The sequence below is a fragment of the Phocoena sinus genome, chromosome 10 (genome assembly GCF_008692025.1).
Source record: "Phocoena sinus isolate mPhoSin1 chromosome 10, mPhoSin1.pri, whole genome shotgun sequence".
Taxonomy (NCBI): domain Eukaryota; kingdom Metazoa; phylum Chordata; class Mammalia; order Artiodactyla; family Phocoenidae; genus Phocoena; species Phocoena sinus.
Genome location: NC_045772.1, coordinates 72,307,028 through 72,327,975, shown reverse-complemented (window position 1 = coordinate 72,327,975; position 20,948 = coordinate 72,307,028). Strand labels below are relative to the sequence as shown.

Here is a 20,948-nt window from a genome sequence, read left to right as displayed (position 1 = left end):
TACTGATTATGCCCTACTTAATTTCCAGTTAAAATGGCATGCTTTCATATATATTTATAGATGCTGGAAGATGAGTATACCATTGTGTCCGTTCTGAAAACTTCAATAGACTGTGTGGTTTGGGAAGGAGAACGGCTAAGAACTCTCCTGGATGAGATATACCAGAAAAATTTATTGTTCATTTAGGTGGAAAAAGTAAGGAACTGGGTTCCAGAGCCAGCTTTGCCCCTAACTAGATACACAACCTTGGGCAAGTTATAATGCCTGAATCTCTTCTTCCTAGAATAATGGGTGGAAATTGATGACTTCTAATGTTCTTTAAACTTTCAAATTTTGTAATGCACATATTCATCAATAAGTATAGGTTGGATATTTCCTACATGTGAAGCATTATGTACACAACTATTTTTTATTACCTTTTGTTTCAAAGGAATACATTTCCATGGCTACTTCAATTTCCCCAATTGTGAAATGAAGCTAATAATGACGCTCCTTCTTACTTAAGAACATAGATGGGGATTGTATCTGCAAGTGATTTGGAAAATGTAAAATGCTCTGCAGCAGATATTTCTGATATATCCACATACATAATAAACATGTATTCCAGGAACAGATATGGAAGTTTTGCTCTCTGAGATGATAACCAATAACCTGGAGACAATTTGCTTTATCTGAAAATATATGAGGTACCTATGACCAGATGGACTTAAACTAATACTGTTCCCAAGTTGTCTGTGTGCGTATGTGTGGGGACACACACCAGCTTGCCTATTTTATTCTTCACTAATATTTGTTGAAGAAATGAAGGAATGAAAGAATGAGAATAGAATAATTCCATAATCCCATGCTAACCTCAATGCTCAGTGTTTTTCCTTGATACTCTGCCTTCTCACTGCTTAAGTCTAGAGGAGGATGTGCTATCGTTCATTGTGACTCAAAATAATCTATGCTCAGGGATCAAAAGATGTTAGTGTTGATTATACACACTTCCTCTACAATATTTTACTGTCTTAATTGTTTCTTGAATCCCTTTTTAATATGTTCAATGTATTATTCTTACTTCATTCCCTAACACCTAACACAGCGTGTGGCACAGATTAAGTGCTCAGTAAATGCAGTAAGTCATCAATAATTTGTCCAATTCAATGGAACAATTGGTATGGGTGCATAGGTGGAGGCATAAGACTAACGGGAATATTATGTAGAAACATGAATGATGGGATCTTGAAACTTGCTATTACATTTTAGTTATTTCTATTCAGCGTTAAGAGGGTTTCTGACATAAGAGTCTTATCTATTGTTCACTATAAATTATCTCTAAGATTCCTTCTGACTTCCAAATACATTAATTTGATTCCTCCAGTTTCATGAAGAGAACATTGAAGAGTCTGGCTTAAAAGTGATAAGAACCATACGCACGAAGAGCCTACACTTGTTTAACATTTGATAACAATGTCATCTCCACAGTTGTCCAGTGAGCCACGTCCATCATAAGCTCTTTGAGGCTGGGAGCTCAGTCATGGTCAGCACTAGTTAAGACAGCTACTTAATTTAGGTGGATGAGGAACTTGGCTATTTGCAGAAAGGAAGCAGCCTGTGAGGGAGAAGACTGATTCTTTATATGGCATTAGAATAAGACACCTCCCTACCCTCAATTTTGCTTGTGATTTTCTATGATTATTCCTCATCTAAGAAGTCCCTTGAATTCCACAGCTTTCTGACTCCACCTGGACCAGTGGCAGAGATGGAATGTGGGCAGAAAATGGTTTTACCCTCGTCCTCCTTCACCTAAAAGGCAAGCTTGGGATCATATAGATTTGGGTTGGCTTATCCATCCTCTGCTCCTCAGGGTTTGAGCACAAAAGAAATGATGGCCCAGTATCAGGAGAAAGGGAACAGATTGATTAGTCAGCCTGGTGGTGATTGTTTGAAGACTTTTGCCACCAAATGAACTGCCCAAGGCAAGTCTCTTATGCAGTTTGGATTTAATTGCCTTCTTTTACTCTTTTTTGAGAGGTTATTATCGTAACACTTTTCCATCGAAAACAGTGTTCCTACCAGCGGGTATTTTGGAGTCTCCCTGCGCTACAGAATAAGCAGTTCAACATTTTCTCCACATGAAATACTGCCATGTTACATTTAGGGGAAAGAATGGAAACTTGAAATAAAATCCTCATGCTTTTTCTTTTTCTTATGATTTTTTTCACTTAGTTATATGTATTTTTCTATTTTGCTTCATTCGTTACCGAAGTTCGTGCCTCTGTATCGAGGCACTCACTGCTCCTGATATTCTCGCTGTCAAATCTCCCAGAGTAGATGGTCCCTTCAGGGAAGCTCTGGAAAGTGCTGGGTGTCTGGTTCTGGCTGGTCCCTCCCTCCCTCTTGGGGTCTCAGATGACAAGTCAACAAACCAGTTTCCCTCCTCTTAGGGGTCATTGATCCAGTAGCAGCAGGGTTTGATTCCAGCGACTGCAGAGACCCTTTGCGGTTGGGTTTAGCAGCTACCCGGGTCCGCAGCGAGCCCTGGTCCTGGGGTAAGAGTGACATTCCTCCTGTCCAATCAGAGACTCGGTTTTCTCTCTGGCGCCCGCCTCAGCTCCCTCGCCGCCCCAATAAGCGCTCTAAAAGGCCGGGCTTCTGCTGTCAAGTAGCTGGGGTGGGCTCGGCCTAGGCGAGGAGGGGCGCCGGGTGGGGAGATGCTCTCCCAGGTGTCTGTGGCGGAAGTGGGAAACCTGTAGGTTATGGTCCAGCTGTGCCGCGCCAAGGCGAGCAGGAGCAGGGAACAGGTAGGAGGCAGGACTTTCCCTTCTTTGCAGACAGAATAAAGAATGCGTGTTTTCCTGCTGCTGTTGCCTCCCTTCCCCTTCCCCCAGCCCCGCCCCGCCCTCGTCACCCTCAGATCTCCTGTAGTCGCTGCAGCTCTCATCGAGAAGGACGGCAGGAAAGACTGGGTGGAGGGTGTGTGGTCCTGGGAAGGAGGGTTACGGGATGCCGGAGCCCGGGGTGACGGGCGGGGCAGGGCGGCAGTACTACGGGAGAGGGCACCGAGCCCCCTCTCCGTCTCGTCAACTTTCCTCTCGGAGGCTGCGGCCGCCACCGCCGGCGACTCGCCCAAGGGATGCCAAGTCGACCTGTCAGGGGAGGGTCTGGGAGAGCAGACCTGTCAGCAGCCGGGAACCTGCAGGTCTTCCTAAATCGAGAAGAGAAGAGCATCTGCTCCTCCCCACGCCTGTCCGCACCCACTCGTTTCCCCTCTCCTCCCTTGCTTCTAGACTAGTACAACCCTGAAAAACTGGGAATGATTGCGCTGAGGGGAAGAAGGACTTGTATGTTCCCTGGCCCCTGTTAAGAACCGGCTCCTTTCGGGAGTGGGGGGTTGGGAAAAAAGCCTGCAACTCGCAGGGCATTTTCCAGTTAATTACGTCTCCACTGAGAAGACATCAGCCCTTCTCCCCTATCTGCAGCAGACTGAGGAGGGAAGAGGCAAGGAAGGCTTGGCTTCTTCTCTCCTAGCCTTACGCTCTTTATCAGAAACCACCTTCTTGCCTAGTTTCTAAAAGATGGGTCTATCCTGGGGGATTTGCGAGAGTCAAGTGATCGTGCCGAAATGAGCTCCCAGGGGCTGCAAGGCAGCCTCCTTGGGTGACCGCATCTGGGTAGTAGGTGTTGGCCCAGTGCCGTTTCCTGCCCGAGTTAGACTGCTGGAAGCAGTAAGCAGAATTGCAGAGAAATTAGACGCTGCATCACTCTCAGCGACTGATGACACCCTGCTTTGACAATTGCTGAAACATTCGGGTGATGGGAAGGGGGGAGAGGGGAGAAGTTGCAACCTTTTCTCATTTATTCATGCCACATCCAGCATGGGCATTTGTACACGTACTTGTGTGTGCATATCTCCAAGGTGGAGCTATATATAGCTCCTGCTCACCAAGCCCTGTTTGCCTGCTGCTGAGCAGGCTGCCTTGGTCTTCTGAAGCAATCTGGAAGCACTGAGTAGGAGGGGAAAGAGGGAATCAAATTCTCCATTAGGGGAAAAGCCAGAGAAGATTCACTCAGACTGAGGAAACCTTGCATGAAATAATGTTTCTGTATTGCACATGAAGATCAATATTTCCAAATATTATTTTGAATACATTCTTAGAGTGCTATTTGATCTTCATCCATTTCCCTGCATTTTTCAGCTTCACATGAGCCTTATCAGCCTGAAATGTAGCACATATATCAAATAAATATGAGTCATATGTGGGATATTTTATTAAATTCATCAGAGCATAATGGTTTCCCTATGCCTGTACCTTGGTTGTTCGGTGGTAAATTTATTTGGGTAGTAACTCACAGCTGGCAGCATTAGGGGATCTGGGGGAAAATCCCAGATCCACCCACTTTATAGGATATAGAACTAAGGGACCTTTGGAATCTTGGAGGGTAATTTTGATATATTTCTTTGTACAAATCTTACTTGTGGACCTGATATTTAAACTTGTGCTGCTGTTTTATATCATATCTATTTGCACGATATGGACTGTCTTTTATAGGTGTATGTGCATTTATTTTTCCCATTGCCTGGAATTAGTTAATCTTGATGAAAACCTTTCCATTTTCTTAGATGAGAAAACTAAGATTTAGAGGACATAAGTAATTTGTTTAAAATCTTCTGAAAGTCCACTATTTCAACCCTAATATTCCAACAACCTACTGTGAATTATTTGCATAGCAGTTTACCATCAAATAGAATTCTTCAGTTTCTCATGGTTTTTGGACCTGGTAACAATATTTGATCAATATTGATACAGTATAGACCAAGGTTATTCAGTTATTCAGACACTAAGTCTGTTTTGTTGCTTGACCATTATTTGTATGTCTGATTTGTCTTCTAATTAGGCAGTTAGTACTTTGCAGAAAAAGACCATGACCTACATTTTGTATAGCCTACAGTTCTAAGTAGGCTCAAATATTCTTACTGAGGAAGTATCATCATAAGGAATTGTTTGGATGGATGCAGCAATGATTTTGGGTAATCCATTTATTGATAGAAGGCTATGTGTTGAGAACTACTTTTGGAAACTTCCTTTGGCTCCATTGTCTTCTCCATGAGCAGGAATGAATGACATGAGATATTTCTATATCCTTCCAAAGAATGATTCTATTTCCTAGTAGAGGTTATGACTGTGTACAGGTTATTCTATATATACTCTCATATCTTCTTCCCCATGAGACCAAGTTGAAAGATAGACAATCCATATTTCTCCACACAAAACATGCCATGCCATGTGCCTTATTTTTAAAAAAGTGATCAACAGGGTCCATCCATTTCTACAGATAAATTAGCCATGATCTATGTCATATCAAGAACCAATCCTCTCTAAGTCATCAGTAAGCTCTTCAAGTCCAGTACTTGTTTTCTTTTTATTGGTACATTCATTTTTCTTCCCTTTTGATCTGCCATTTCTGCTGTATTGTCCATCTCCTTCTTGAAATTTTACTTCTTGGTACCACAGTGATCTGATGTCATAATTATTCTCTTACTTTTTATAACCCTGTCTTTGTGCCCCTCTTATGTCTTCTTCCTGCTCCTAGCTTTCAAATGAATCCCCCAAATGGATAACAATTTTATTAGAAATAAAACTTTCCTTTGCATTTCCGTTTCTATTTTCTCCTCCATGAGTCATTCCAAACTATTATCCTGGTGGCTAAGAGCACAGGTATTAGAAGGAAGCCTAGTTGTGTTAATATTCATATATCACTAGGCAGATAAGTGAATGTCAGTAAGTCAATTGGAAATTACAACAGCACTTATCTCAGAGATTTTTGTGGGATATTTTTCAAGTATTAAGTGAGGTAATGCATGTAACACATTTAAAATAGGTATTGGTCCATAGTAATTACTCATAAACAATAGCTATTAGTAGTAGAAGTACTGTTTACAGTAATGATAATGTACATAGTGACAACCATTTTTTGCTTTCCCCCCATCAGTTGTCATCACCCTTAAGTTGGCTTTTAGCAAAGGATACTGCTGTTTTCTAGGCTTTTCTGATTTGTGATCAGTTTTTTTTTTTTTTTTTTTGCGGTACGTGGGCCTCTCACTGTTGTGGCCTCTCCTGTTGTGGAGCTCAGGCTCTGGACGCGCAGGATCAGCGGCCATGGCTCACGGGCCCAGCCACTCTGTGGCATGTGGGATCTTCCCAGACTGGGGCACGAACCCGTGTCCTCTGCATCGGCAGGCGGACTCTCAACCACTGTGCCACCAGGGAAGCCCTGTGATCAGTTTTATTTATTTATTTTTTAGATTTCCTTTTCTCTACCTCCAAATGCCTACCATCCATTCAGTAATAAATTTATTCATTTCTATTCTCAACCTAATTTGTATTTTTCTCTGTTTTCCTTAATACCAGTTTCATCTGTCATTGCATACCTCCATTAGTGCAGTTATCAAATATCCCAGTGTATAAGTTTCTCTGCTTTAATCTAAGATGTCAGATATTATTATTGGTATAATGTATTTTTAATGCCTCTTATTGATTCAATTCTGCTTTGAAACCTTCACTGTGCTTTACCTTTTATCTTGAACAGCACTGGCTTTGGAGAAAGAATACCTGGGTTCAAATCCTGAGAACAGGACTTACCAGTTGTGTGAACTTGGAAATGTAGCAGGTGGAGGAATGGGGCATTATTTCACTATGGTTGTCTGGATGACTTACTGTGTAAAGTTGTATTTGAAAGTATATTCATTTAATATTACATTTAAATAACATTTTTATGATTATAAGGAAATATGGGATCATTCAGGAAAAATTGGAAATAAAATATAATTCTATCATCATGCACAGAGATCCACTATCAACCTTATAGTTTTATTTCTGTGAATATGCATAGGTATTTTAAATTTACAGATTTGAAATTAGAGTGAATATTCATTTATGCATTCAGCTTTTTCCCCACTTAACATCATACCATAAATATTCATTTATTTTATTTAATATTCTTACTAACCATGTTTTTTTATGGCTGCCAAATAATTTTTATATAGAGCTCTTAGATATTTTCCAGTTTTTCACACTTATGGAAATGAACATAAATATTCATTAATCTTTACCTTTCTGACCATTTCCTTACAGTAACTCCTTAGATGTTACTGGATCAAACATATAAATATTTCCAGACTCCTAATGCTTATAGACAAATTGCCCCAGCAAAAAAATTTGTGCAGAAATTGGTACTCAGTTTAAGCTGATTTGGCAATAGCCTTATTAATACTTGGTACTGTGGTTAAAACAATTGAGACTATTTTGATAGCAGAAATTAGATATTCTTTGAGTTGTGTTTCTATGATTTTGAATGAGTTTGAGAAATTTTTTCATTTCTCAAATTGTTTATCTGCTCTTTGTATTTCTTAATTTGTGGATTTCATTTTACTCTTTATTGGAGTATTCATAGTTTCTTCATATAATTAGAAATCTGTTGTAAACTGAAAATTTTCCTCACCCTGTTTTTTTTGCCTTTAATTTTTTATGTGTTGAACACACAGAAATTTGTAACCTTACTGTAATTTAATCTATAAATCGATTTGTAGTAATATCTTTCATTTCTTTAATGCTCAGAAAACTTTCTGCTACCTCACAAAGAATTGAACATAAAAGCACACATTTGAGGGTGCTATTGCTGAACTTTTCTTCTTTGAAGTAGTATTTGGCTTATGTATATCATGTATCTCTGTGTGAAATGGCTCCTGGGGACATAAATACACTCACAGTCTATTGAGATCACATTATTATTTATGTGACTTTCCCATGAAGTGAATAGTACCTTTATTCTTCCTGAGCTACTGTTGTCCATTTTAGAAGTGCCACAGGGAAAAATGTACTATGGAAGATATTAAAGACCAGGTTACTCCGCCAGAGCAGGGCACACTGTTTGCACAATTATCTGAATGACTCAGGCACTAAATCTGCTTTTGCCAGGATTATCCAGATGGTCCTTAATTCACTGGATAATTGCTCACCCCTGTACTTGATTTTGATGATGTAGACTGACTGTGTCATCACTTTTCCTGCACTGTTTTATTTGTTGCTATTCTCTAAATGCTTAGGGTTTGTCACATTCATTTCTCTTCATGAGAGGCAGTTTCTATGGTCCTAAGAGCACACATTTTAGAGTTATGTAGAGCTTTGCACAAAACCTAGCTCAGCCACTTACAAGCTGTGTGATTTGGGGCAAGTTACTTAATTTCTTTAAGCCTTTGTTTCCTGTGTAGGAAATGAGGATATTCTGAGGATCTTCAGAATTCAGAGCCCATACTTCAGTCCCACTCTCTGTAGTCTTCTCAAGAACATTCTCCACACTATTATCAAGTGTCTTTCTGAAACCAATCTCAACAGGTGCCTCCTCTGCTGAAAAATTTTTGATAGAGCTCTCTCTCTCTTTCTCTTTTTAATAACAAGATGCCAGAAGTCCTTTAGGTTGTACTTAAAGTCCTTTACTAAATGGTCCTTGTTTACTTCTCTAAATTCATTTCCTCATTATTCCAGTCTCTTTGATCTCCAATCTCCCACAATACCAATCATATTAAACTGTTTGCATTTCCCCTTATTCAGCATATATTTTTCTCTCTTTTCCCAAACTCCACTTCCCCTCCATATTCTATTTTCTGCCAGACAATACCTGTCTCATTGTCTGCCCTGTAGTTGATCTGCCTAACCTCTTCAAGGCTCAGGTCAGCTGCCACCATCTTAAGGAGGACTTCTCTGAACTTCCAGGCTGAGTTTTTTGTAAGCCCTTGAAGACAGAGACAATGCCGTATTACTCTTTGTGCCCAGTGAAGACTTTGACATATATTTTATGAAGAAATGAATTAAAGAAGGTTAAGATTAAACACATTTTTAAGATTTCAACAAGTTAAGAATTTATATCTCTACCTTGGAAACCAAGAAATAAAACTAGAAGCTATGTCAATCTTCTTAATTTGTCAAGGATTAACTTCCTGGTTTTGTTGATTTATACAGCAAGATAGGTAAAACAGAGTCTTTTAATAAGCAATTTGTCAAGATAAGACATGTCTAGGACATTGAATAATTCCCGAATGCTAAATATGTAGGTAACTCTTTTAAATAATTCTTCATTTTAGAAGGAGGAAGAAATATATAATTACATGGATAATGTAGATATTTAAGTTTAGCTGTGTTTGAACTAAATATTGGTGAAATTAATCCCCTTTCTCTTCATTTAATAAAAATATTCCATTGGTGTGGTCTCTGGAAGTTTATAAAGCATGGTTACATGTATAACCTTGTTGGATCCTTTGCAACAATTCTGAAAGTTAGATCGAAAGGTGTGGTTATCCATTCTTACAGATAAAGAAACAAGCTCAGAGAATAAGTAATTTGCCTAAGATCATGTTAGTGGCAAATCTGGACAAGATGTAAGGTAATCTTACTTATACTTGCATGTTTCGTCTATTATGCTCAGCCAAAACATCTCACAGAGAGGTGCAGTCCACCATTCTGTCCAGGTCAAGGACATTGGTCTTGAAAGATATAAATAATCCACTGAGAGTCCTGAACAATCCAGTAAAAATTTACTGCACTAATACCTATGTATAGTTGTCACTTTGGTTTTTAATAGCTGAGAAGTAACGCACTGGCAGTGATTTTTGATTTCAACATATTGTAAAATCGTGTATTTGTTTAATTGATTGATTATGTATATTTATATCTGTTTACATATATATAAAACTTCAGAGTGTATTTCTTTTTATTTTTGGTGACAAGTACAATACCCTTTCCCTTATTTATTTTTATTAGAATATTAAAATGCTTTTTCTAGATATTCTTAATTAAGTAGAAAATATCCAGCTTTTCAGTTTGGCTCTTAGCATATATTCTCTACAATCTTGGAGAATCAGATGAGTCAAATATGTTTTTCAGAAATAGTACAAGAGTTGAAAACATTTTTATGAAAAATAGATGGGTGCTTACCTACAGCATTGATCTAGCCTAGTTTAAAAATGAAAAAAACAGAAGTGGGCTTCCCTGGTGGCACGGTGGTTGAGAGTCCGCCTGCCGATGCAGGGGACACGAGTTCGTTCACTGGTTCGGGAAGATCCCACATGCCGCGGAGCAGCTGGGCCCGTGAGCCATGGCCGCTGAGCCTGCGCGTCCGGACCCTGTGCTCTGCAACGGGAGAGGCAAAAAAAAAAAAAAAAAAAAAAAACATAAGTATTAGACTGATTTTTTTTTGTTTGCTTGTGCAGATAATGTCTTCTCTATAACCACACTTCAGTTATTAACAACAACCAGTTTTTGAGTGCTCACTCTGTGTTGGGCATTGTTTTAAATGTGTTGCACATGATATCTCATAACTTAATCAAACCCAGTGAAATGGATTTTATTTATTATTTTTACCATTTTACAGATGAGAAAAAATAGATATATTAAAAATCTAATGATTAAAGAAGCTAGAATTCATATGCAGGTTAACTAACTCCTAAACCTAGATTATTAAACAGTGTGTTATTCTGCTCTCCATGATATCTAGTTTTAGTATTTTGTTAGTCACAGTTTAAATTTCCTGCATTTGAGGTGGCCATCTATCCCTAGACTCTCACATGTACTTAACGTCAACACAACAGATTAAATCATTCTAAATTTATATATGTTTTATTTATGGAAATCTCATAAACAAAATGGTCTTTCACTACAGTGATTTACATGGGGCAGTTTTCCAAACATAAATTAAGTAATTACAATGTGCTATTTTAAAATTCATTATTTTAACTTTAAACTAAGTAACAGAATTTTGTATGCTTTTCTGCCCTAATTTTGCTTGCTGACATTACAAACCATAAACAGTAATTCTATCCTAAGACCTCTAATCAGATCGTATTTAATTGTCATGGTTACTGAAAGTACAGATTTGCTATCAGTAACAGGCAAGATTGCCTGCTAAGATATTATAAATAATATTTATAATATTCCAGTTTGAGGCTCAACTTATTTAATATAACAGAAATTTATATCAGATGAAAATTCCCATTGCATATTATTTTTATACATTAAACACAATATATTTTCACTGAAAATTTTAAAAAATATCTACTGGATTGATTTACTGTATGTTTCTTTAGCTTTCAAATATTATTTTAGAGGTCATAACAACTCTTTTGGTACTAGAAAATTAACTAATTTTTTCCCAAAAATGTTATTTGGAAACTAAGTCATCTATTTTCAATAAAACATTGAATTGTTTTTTTAAACCTTTTTAATTAAAGAATAACAGAAATATAGAAAAGCACACAGAAAAGAGTCAGCACAATGAGTTAAACAAAGTATTTACATCCATGAAATCAACACCAGTTCTGAATAAAGAACCTTGTCAGCCCCCAGAAATCCTTCTTCCAGCCACTCCTAATCATTACCACCTTGCTTTTCCCCAAAGGTAATCATTAATTCTGACTTCAAGACCATAGAATCGTTTTGCCTTTTTTTGAAATTCATATAGACAAAATCATGCAGTATGTGACTTCTTTGTATCAAATTTCTTTTGCTCAACCTTTTTGGTGAGATATATCCATGTTTTTGAATGTAATAATAGTTCATTTTTGTTGTCTTATAGAATTCCATTGTATAAATACTCCAAAAATGTACGTATCTTTCTATTTGATAGACATCTGGATTGTTTTCAGTTTTGTGTAATAGTTTTCCTATGAACATACATTCTTTTACATGTCTTTTTATACGTGTATGTGTATACATTTTTGTTAGGATATAAATAAGATTAAAATTGCTGAGTCAATGGCTAATGCTTAGTAGAAATTGCTAGATTTTCCCAAGAGGTTGAGCCAATTTCCAGTTCAATCTGTGGTGTATGAGATTTCAAGTTACTCATTAGCTTTGCCTTCACTTGGTATTAATAGTCTTTTAAACTTAAACTATTGAAGTAGTTAGGAATGTGTGGAGGTGGATATCTAATTATGGTTTTAATTTGCATTTTTTTCATTAATATGTAGTTAAACACCATTTTATATATATTTTGGCCATTTGAATATGATGTTTTGGAAGGTCATTCAAAGATTTTGCCCATTTTACTATTGAGTTAATTGCCTTTTATTTATTGATTCATAAGTGGTTCCTTATATATTCTGAGTTTGAGCCCTTAGAAAATATTTGCAAATATCTTTTCCCACTCTATAATTTGCTTTATCATTCTCTTAATGTTATCTTTAATCAACAAATGTTCTCAGCTTTAATGTAGTCCATAGTTAGTATTTTTTGTGTTTTATTTGATAAGTCTTTCCTTATTATAATCATGGAAACATTTTTCAATATAGTATTTGTGCCAGACACTATACTGTTTTCATCTAAACAAAACCTGTAAAACTCATGTATCAATATTAATAATTTCTTATAAGAAAATTTCTCAAAAGTTCATCCTTAAGTATTAGATTTTTTTATGCATACTTTTATCAAGTTAAGGAAATTCCCTCCTATTTCTATTTGTTAAAATTTTAAATATTTTTAATAATTTTAAATTTATTCAGATGATCATATGATTTTTATCTTATCTTTGTTAATGAAACAAATTATACTGATTGATTTTCAAATGTTAAACTAGAATCCCCACCCAGAATAAATTTAGTTTATTATGTATTTATTACCTAGAATAAATTTAACTAATTCATTATGTATTTATTACCTGTTAATGTATATTACTAGATTAGTGTTGATAATGTTTTATTTAGGATTATTCTAGTAAGAGTTTGTGAATGATACATTTTAATTTCTTGTAGAATCCACTAGTGAAGCCATTTGGCCCTAGAAATATTTTTGTGGCAGTATTTTAAATTAAAAATTCACTTACTTTATGTGTTATGAGTCTATTCGTATTTCCTAAATATTATTTAATCTTTTCTGTAAGTTGTACTTTTCTGGGAATTTTCCCATCAAAATTTTCAAATATATTGGACTGTTCTTCAAAATAGTCTCATACAATCTTTTTACTATGTATAAGATTTTTAATGATGACTCTCTTTTCATTCATTTAAATCCACCCACAGAGCTGACTATTCTTAACATTTTGTATATATTTTAAAAGATTTTTATGAATAGAATATAGTTTTATATATATTGTTACTACTATCAAAATGCACCATACTATATGTAATGTTCTGTCGCTCATTTTTTCTATCTTGGCCAACTTTTATTTTCACACATTATAGTGCTAACACATCCTTTTTAGTATTTGCATAATATCTCTTTGCATGAAACAATTTACTTATGTCCCCCTTATTGGATCCTTGGGATATTTCTAATTTTTTTTTAAAGAATGCCACAAGAACATTATTCTACATATACATTTGTACATTCATTCCAATATTTCCCTAATACATTTCTAGAGTGAAATTGCTAGCAAAGAGATACATCTTTTACAGATTATCAGTATTTCCAAATTGTTCTTCAAGTACATTATAACAATATATAATCCTAGTGACATAAATAAGAATGTTTGCTCTTGAATATCCTTCCTTGTACTGAGTATTATCAATCTTTCAAATACTTTTAGAAGTTTTCTTTCCAAATCAGACTATTACTAAAAAAAATAATATAAATAAAGCACAATTATGCACCAATGACATCATAAAACATGAATTAGGTATTTCCCTATTGATTGTTTTCTTTTATACATAAAAATATTTTGTCTATTACTTGGATTGTAAAAGATTTCAATTAAATTGGACACTAAGTTGGTTTTATAAAATTTAAGTGCTAAAAATCTCTCCTGTCTTCATTGTTTGTTATTTTAGTATCATATATTTTCAATATAATATATGGCTATGTTTGCTCATGCAGGAAAGAGTATAGTACTAGCTGTTCAGTAGACATAGATTTAAATCTAAATTCTGGCACTTAGTAGATATGTATTCTTAAGAAATCTACTCAACTCCTGTAACTCTGAGTGGTTTCATTTCCTAAATTGAGGAAAATAGGTATGAAAGTAAGTTTGCAGTATGTCTGTCATCTGATTATTTACTAGGTTTTATTTAGGTGATTAAACTAGTTAGGCAAGGCCTTTTCTCTTTCACTTGCCTATTTATGACCCTCTCAATGCTACTTGTTCTTCAAGGAAAACAGTTTCCAGGTATGAAAAAAGACTGTCTCCCATGAAAAATCTATAAAGTAGGTCCTTCTGCTAGAAATGGAAAGAAATAATGTGATTAATACTTTTTTCCATCATTTATTATATATTGTATTTGTAAGTGGAGGTAAGGAAGAAGCAGAGAGGGAGGGAGGGAGGGAGGGAGGGAGGGAGAACAGAAACATACATCTCCTATGTGGTAGGCTTTGTAGTAATGAATAAGTCAGACTTTTTCCTGCCTTCAAGAGGCTTCTAAGATAAGTGGGGAAAATAGATGAAAAGATAACCCCAAATTGTGTGATAAGTGCTTTAATACAAGGAGATTCAACATGTTAGGAGAATATTGTATGCCAGGGACATTTAGGAGAGTATGACTGGTTCAAATAACTGAAAGAAATCTAGTATATGATAGAGTATAAACTATAAAGTAGCAAGATATATGGGCAAAGAGGAGAAAATAGTAGATCAAGAAAGTATTTTTAAAGTGTTTGTATTTTACCCTAGAAGCAATAGTTCCAAGTAAGGCAGTGATTTAATTGAATATCCTAAAATGTTTTTTTGAGAATTTAATGAAGTAAAAGAAAGATATTAGGTGTGAGAAGACTTTGTAATTTAAAAACTGTTAAGGAAATTAACTAGATTTGAAGCAGCATGTCTAGATAATTCTTGATAAGAAATATTGCTACAATATTGGCAGGGCTGTACTCTCCAAATCATCTCTTTTAAAAAGTCCTCCTAATAATTTCATTTTGACTTTATTTTGCTATTAGCATGTTATAAAACTTCCTTTGAGTAAATAAAGAGAGAAAATTAAATATATATTTTCATCTCAATCTTCCCGTAGCATCTTTGAGAGCTAGATTTCTGCTAAGACATATATACCTTTTTATTTTTTAATTTATTATTATTATTTTTTAAACATCTTTATTGGAGCATAATCGCTTTACATTGGTGTGTTAGTTTCTGCTTTACAACAAAGTGAATCAGCTATACATATACATATATCCCCATATCTCTTCCCTCTTGTGTCTCCCTCCCACCCTCCCTATCCCACCCCGCTAGGTGGTCACAAAGCACTGAGCTGATCTCCTTGTGCTGTACGGCTGCTTCCCCCTAGCTATCTATTTTACATTTGGTAGTATATATATGTCCATGCCACTCTCTCACTTCGTCCCATTCTCTATGTCTGCATCTTTATCCCTGTCCTGCCCCTAGGTTCTTCAGAAACTTTTTTTTTTTAGTTTCCATATATATGTCTTAGCATACGGTATTTGTTTTTCTCTTTCTGACTTACTTCACTCTGTATGACAGACTCTAGGTCCATCCACCTCACTACAAATAACTCAATTTCGTTTCCTTTTATGGTTGAGTAATATTCCATTGTATATATGTGCCACATTGTCTTTATCCATTCATCTGTCGATGGACACTTAGGTTGCTTCCATGTCCTGGCTATCGTAAATAGAGCTGCAATGAACACTGTGGTACATGACTCTTTTTGAATTATGGTTTTCTCAGGGTATATGCCCAGTAGTAGGATTGCTGTGTCATATGGTAGTTCTATTTTTAGTTTTTTAAGGAATCTCCATACTGTTCTCCATAGTGGCTGTATCAATTTACATTCCCACCAACAGTGCAAGAGGGTTCCCTTTTCTCCACACCCTCTCCAGCATTTATTGTTTGTAGATTTTTTGATGATGGCCATTCTGACTGATGTGAGGTGATACCTCATTGTAGTTTTGATTTGCATTTCTCTAATGATTAGTGGTGTTGAACGTTCTTTCATGTTTTTGTTGACAATCTGTTACATATCTTTTTAAAAGCCATAGAAGTTCATGGAAGTTCATAGTAGTTCACTGGACTTTGGATGTCATTTCTAGCCATGGCTGAGAATACCACCATGCTTATTTTATAAACACACATGGTTTACTCTTTGAATACAATTGTATTTGTTATAGGGGCATATAAAATAGCCATTTGTAATATGACTAAATCACTAAAAATGTTGTCCAGTAGTAGTCCCAAAAGGTGTTTTGTTGATGAAGGAACAGGGAAATGTGAAGAGAAAACAATATTTTGGAGTCTTTAGCTTCCTGGGTGATCTTTGGAGTTTACTGGATTGCTAAGAATATTAAAATGAGATTTTTGTAGCCTATCCAGTTCTCAGGATGGTTGAGAAAAATGAATATTTTATTTACAAACTCAGAGCAAAGAGCAAAGATCACTTGCTCTAATTCTTACATACATATCAATAAAATGGATGCATTATTTTATAATATTAAGTCCTCCAGTGGCTTTTTAATCCTGGGTACTTTTCTCCAATGTAAATTGTATTATGTACTAGAATTTTCAGTCTAAGTTGCAGTTACATTTTCTTCCATTTATTTGATTTTATGTTTGAGAGAAAACATGGTATATTACTCATGGCTATGCTTTTATTTTTGGAAATCAAAATTGTATCACTAAAATGTACTGTTCACATTTTTCAATACCTACTGATTTCTGACAATATGCTGAAAATGTTCCACTGCATACTGTCTGATCTGAGGTGGTAGATATGAATGTAATAACTGCTAGTAAATTGAAATATTTCTTTAGAACCAACTGAGAAACAGTGTTACAAATGTTACCACAAATCATGTTTATTCATATTGCCTTCTATTTTTAAGAAGAATACTGCAGAACAAAGGAATTTGGATTCTTGCTAATATGTAGGGTAAGGAGACAATCTTGCTGGACTCAGCAATTATTTTATTTTATTTATCTTTCTAGATTTCTTAGTGTAATTCACACATAACCTAGTTACTTCTGTTTTTGAGTTTTAAATCCAGCCTTCCTCCACAACCCTTCTGTAATGCATTCTGGAAGATGACATTAATATTTATGTTACTAAAAATATCATTGTGAAGTGGGATGCCTTAATTAATTAAATGTTGCTTCACTCAGCACGTCTTCATCTCTACTGCTATCCTTAAGCCTATGAGGGAGGAGGCATCTCTCCTCTTTCTTAATTCCAATTCCTCTACTTTTTTTCTGGATCTCAATTTTCTACAACATGAGAGAAAATTTGCTCTTATGCTCATATGCTTCCTCCCCAGAAGTGCCAATCTTTCTTTCTTAACTCCCTAATATTCCCCTGCCTTCAAACTTTTCAGTTGTTTTTCTACTCACTTTTCTAGGTTCTTTTTAAAATTTCATGTTTTCTCATCTCTTCCAGAATTACTAGTCTACAGTTTCTAAATATGACCTCAGCTATAGCAACATTCTCCTTCCATTCTTCTGACTCATTGTAATGGAAGAGGAAAGCCAACTTCTTCATAATTTTTTTTTCTCTTCCTGGGTTCTGGATTACACCCTTCTATCATTTTAGGGTCCTCACTATATTCATTACCACCTCTTTCTTGGATCTTCAACTTTGATCTCTCTACTGGCTTCCTGATGCCAGCATTTAGGCATGCTTAATTCTCTTTCATTTGAGAAACAATGCAGACAAAATTAAACAAACAAAATCATCCTCCAACTCTTTCCTCCCACAAGCTACTACAGTCATTTTTCCCTTTTCTCTTTCACAACCAAGTTTCTTTGAACGTTTATCTATGTTTGCTTTACCATATTTTGCCTTCAATTCTCTCTCTAACCTTTGAAACCTGGTTCTTAAGCCAGACATTTTAGTAAAACTGTACTTTACAAGGTCTCCAAAATATCCCTTAGTTCCTAAATTCTGTGGATACCTTTCAAATATCACCTACTTGACCTTTCAGGAGAAAATTTAACACTTGAATTTTCCTTCTTGGAAAGGTCTTTTCATAGTTTGGATTTATTGTTAAGCAAATATTCATTTCTCTTCCATTCCCACTGTTAATAGAGCATACAGCTGTACCAATTGATGTTGTGTTCAGTCATACGTCTTGCTTTGCCCATTGTAATAGTACTAGATGTGTACTAAGCAAAGATTATGCATCTGAGTTTGGCATGGTTCTTATACCCAGTCATCTGCATTAAGAAGAACATATGCTGGGAAACTGCTGAACCAAGGTGAAAGTGAAAACATATGAGCAGACATGAGGGCAATACAAAGCTTGGAGACAGACCCAGTTACTGTACAGCCTAAAGCATGATTGACCTAGTCAAACTGTGGACCCATGTGCAAGAGAAAAAGCTATTGTAAATTTAGGATGTTTGTTTTGCAGTGTTATTGGGCAATAGCTATTGATATAACTCAATTCCTTGAGATTTCATGAAACTACCTTCTGGTTTTTCTTTTAAGTCTCATAAACCTTTGTAGCCTTTGTAATCTTTTCTTCCAGAGGCTTCTGCCCTAAACCCATTACCTCAGTTTGAATACACTTACTATGAGATCCTATTCCCAGTGATGGTTCTGATTGCTATCTATATGCTGATACCTTCTAAATAATTAGCTTCAATTTGACCTATACATCAGACCCATCTTGTCAAAAATGCATTGGACATCTTCACTTGGTGGTTTCACAATCACACCAAACTCCATTTCCTGAACACAGTGCTTCTGCTCCACAATACATTTCATATTCAACCACAGGGGGGATAAAACTAAAACAGCTATGTACCACCAACATTACAAAAATTAATATAGAGGTTATGATTTATTGCATTTTTCTTTATGCCTTTAAATGCATTATCTGACTTGTTGCAACAACTCCATGGTTTGTAAATTATTATCCCTCCTTTGATGGACATGAAGTCCAATTAAATAAAGTAAGATCAATAGCTAGTAAGGGACTGAAACAGATCAAATGCAAATCTGTCTGACCCCATAGTGTGGACCTACTTATAAAATTTTATGGGCTGCTTGTTTAAAATCTAAATTTAAGGACCAGACTCTCCAGTGATCTTTTCAAGGGGCTGTACTGCATACACATATTACCTATTCAACAATAACTATCTCTATTCCCTCAGACGAAACTTTTTTGCTATCCTCCACACAAACCACCCACATTACTGCTTCTGTGTCTTTGTTCATGCTATTTATTGTAAATAATGGTAGCTGTCTCCACATATATCCAGATTCTCTCCTTCTCAGATGCACTTCGTTTAAAGATTAAGACTTTAAGAGATTCTCAAACTATTTCTTGTGACAAACTATTTCTAACGATGTATAACTTGTATATATTATTTAATAGTTTCATATTCCAGTTTCTTTAGCTGTGTCTTGAACACAAAGACTTGTGGTCAGCCTCTTTTGTGTTCATTTCAACACCAAGTACATTTCATTGAAAAGTTGAACTGAGTATTTTAAATGAACTATTTTATTTTTAACCCCTATTATTGCTTTTTCTTTTACTGCTCTCTCAAAAATATCAATGAAGTATCATATCACCTAGAGCGATATTTCTCTCCCTTAAATCATAGATTTATATAATCATTGAAATAATTATAGGAATTGACTTATTTATGTTATTAAGTAAATGCAAATAAAGTTAGCCAAAATCAAAGTTGCAATCTCAGGGAGCTTAGTTATCAAGGTCTTCATCATACTTGCTTATATGAGACTAAATAAAGTATGTGAAAAGTAGAATAGAGTCACTCAGTGATTTCTGTTTCTTTATGCTAACAATTTCTTGATTATTTGACATATTTTAGGTAAGTTTTTCTATTTATGAAATGACCTAACAGATGTAAATTGTTCAGTGTAGTTTCTCACAAAAGAAGCATTTGATAATAGAAGTGCTGGGTAGGCCATGCTGAAGATGTTATGCTTTTAAGGTTCTATCACATTAAAAAAAGAGTATCGTGAAGGCAGAGAAGATAGTCATTATTCAGGGAAAATACCGAGGAATTATCTATATACATGATAAAATAAGTGAAAAAGTAAATAAAATGTCCAACCAAAAACCCTCATTTTCTGTTACCTTAAGAACCGTTGGGAAGTAAATGTATATGTCTTTTCCACATTTAGTACTTTGGTTTAATCTATTATTAAATGGAAGAATCATACTGTTTTTTCCTGATATTTTCCGATTACACTCTGCTCTATTTCTCCCTGCTAAGAGAAACAAGATGAGGTCAAATGACCTCACTGGGTAGTAACTGGGATTCTTCTGAATTTCTTTTTCCTTGACTACCTAAGTGGTAAGAGATGGGATGATTAATTAAGTAATCATTAATTAACTATGATTAATAGTTAATAATTAATTATTAACTATTCTGTTGTTAGATGTTGGGGTACTAACTAAAAAAATTTCAGGTTTGACCACATATGAATATAAATATGTAGTCTAAAGTCAATATAAATTTTAAAATTGTTAGTTTTTTCTTGGATTATCCATATAATAGGTCTTCTCTAATTATGAGGATAACTGAGAGTTGACTTAAGCATCTTGTCTGTTTGAAAATTCTCCACTGATAGGCACACTAAAGATTTTCAGCATTTCAAGAACTAGATATTCATTTTAACCATTAGCAAACCCAGGAAGTTTTCACAGTTTGGGCAATTCATGAAAAAATGGAACAGACTTCACAGACTCTTAGTATGGGGGATTTCTGGAATTAATAGGTTGGGAAGTAGTAATTGTAAAATTTTACTCAGAGGATCACATAATACTTATTTATAACCACCCCCCTCCACCGTCCATTTCAGGCATGATTAAAATGTTAATCATTAATGATGCTATATTTTCCAACTTTATTAGAAAGTGAAAAGATACAGTGGCATATCTAAATACTAATTCTTTATTGTAAGGATGCACTCATCTCTTGTGTCTTCTCAGAAATAGATGTTGCTGGACAATATTATATATATTGTTTGTTTTAAGAAATGACACTTTGAATTAGTTTTCCTG

The 20,948-nt window shown here is 35.3% G+C and overlaps 1 protein-coding gene across 2 annotated transcripts in view; it reads left to right on the top strand.

Annotated features, from left to right (window-relative positions):
* The first annotated feature begins 2,631 nt into the window (after positions 1 to 2,631).
* The window catches only part of CNTN1 (contactin 1), a 374,843-nt gene continuing 356,526 nt past the window's right edge, over positions 2,632 to 20,948 (top strand). Inside the window, exon 1 of one of the 2 annotated variants that reach the window (XM_032645482.1) lies at positions 2,632 to 2,786. The gene's annotated coding sequence lies outside the window, so the exon portion shown is untranslated. The remainder of the gene's footprint in view (positions 2,787 to 20,948) is intronic. The other variant, XM_032645484.1, reaches the window with a different exon arrangement.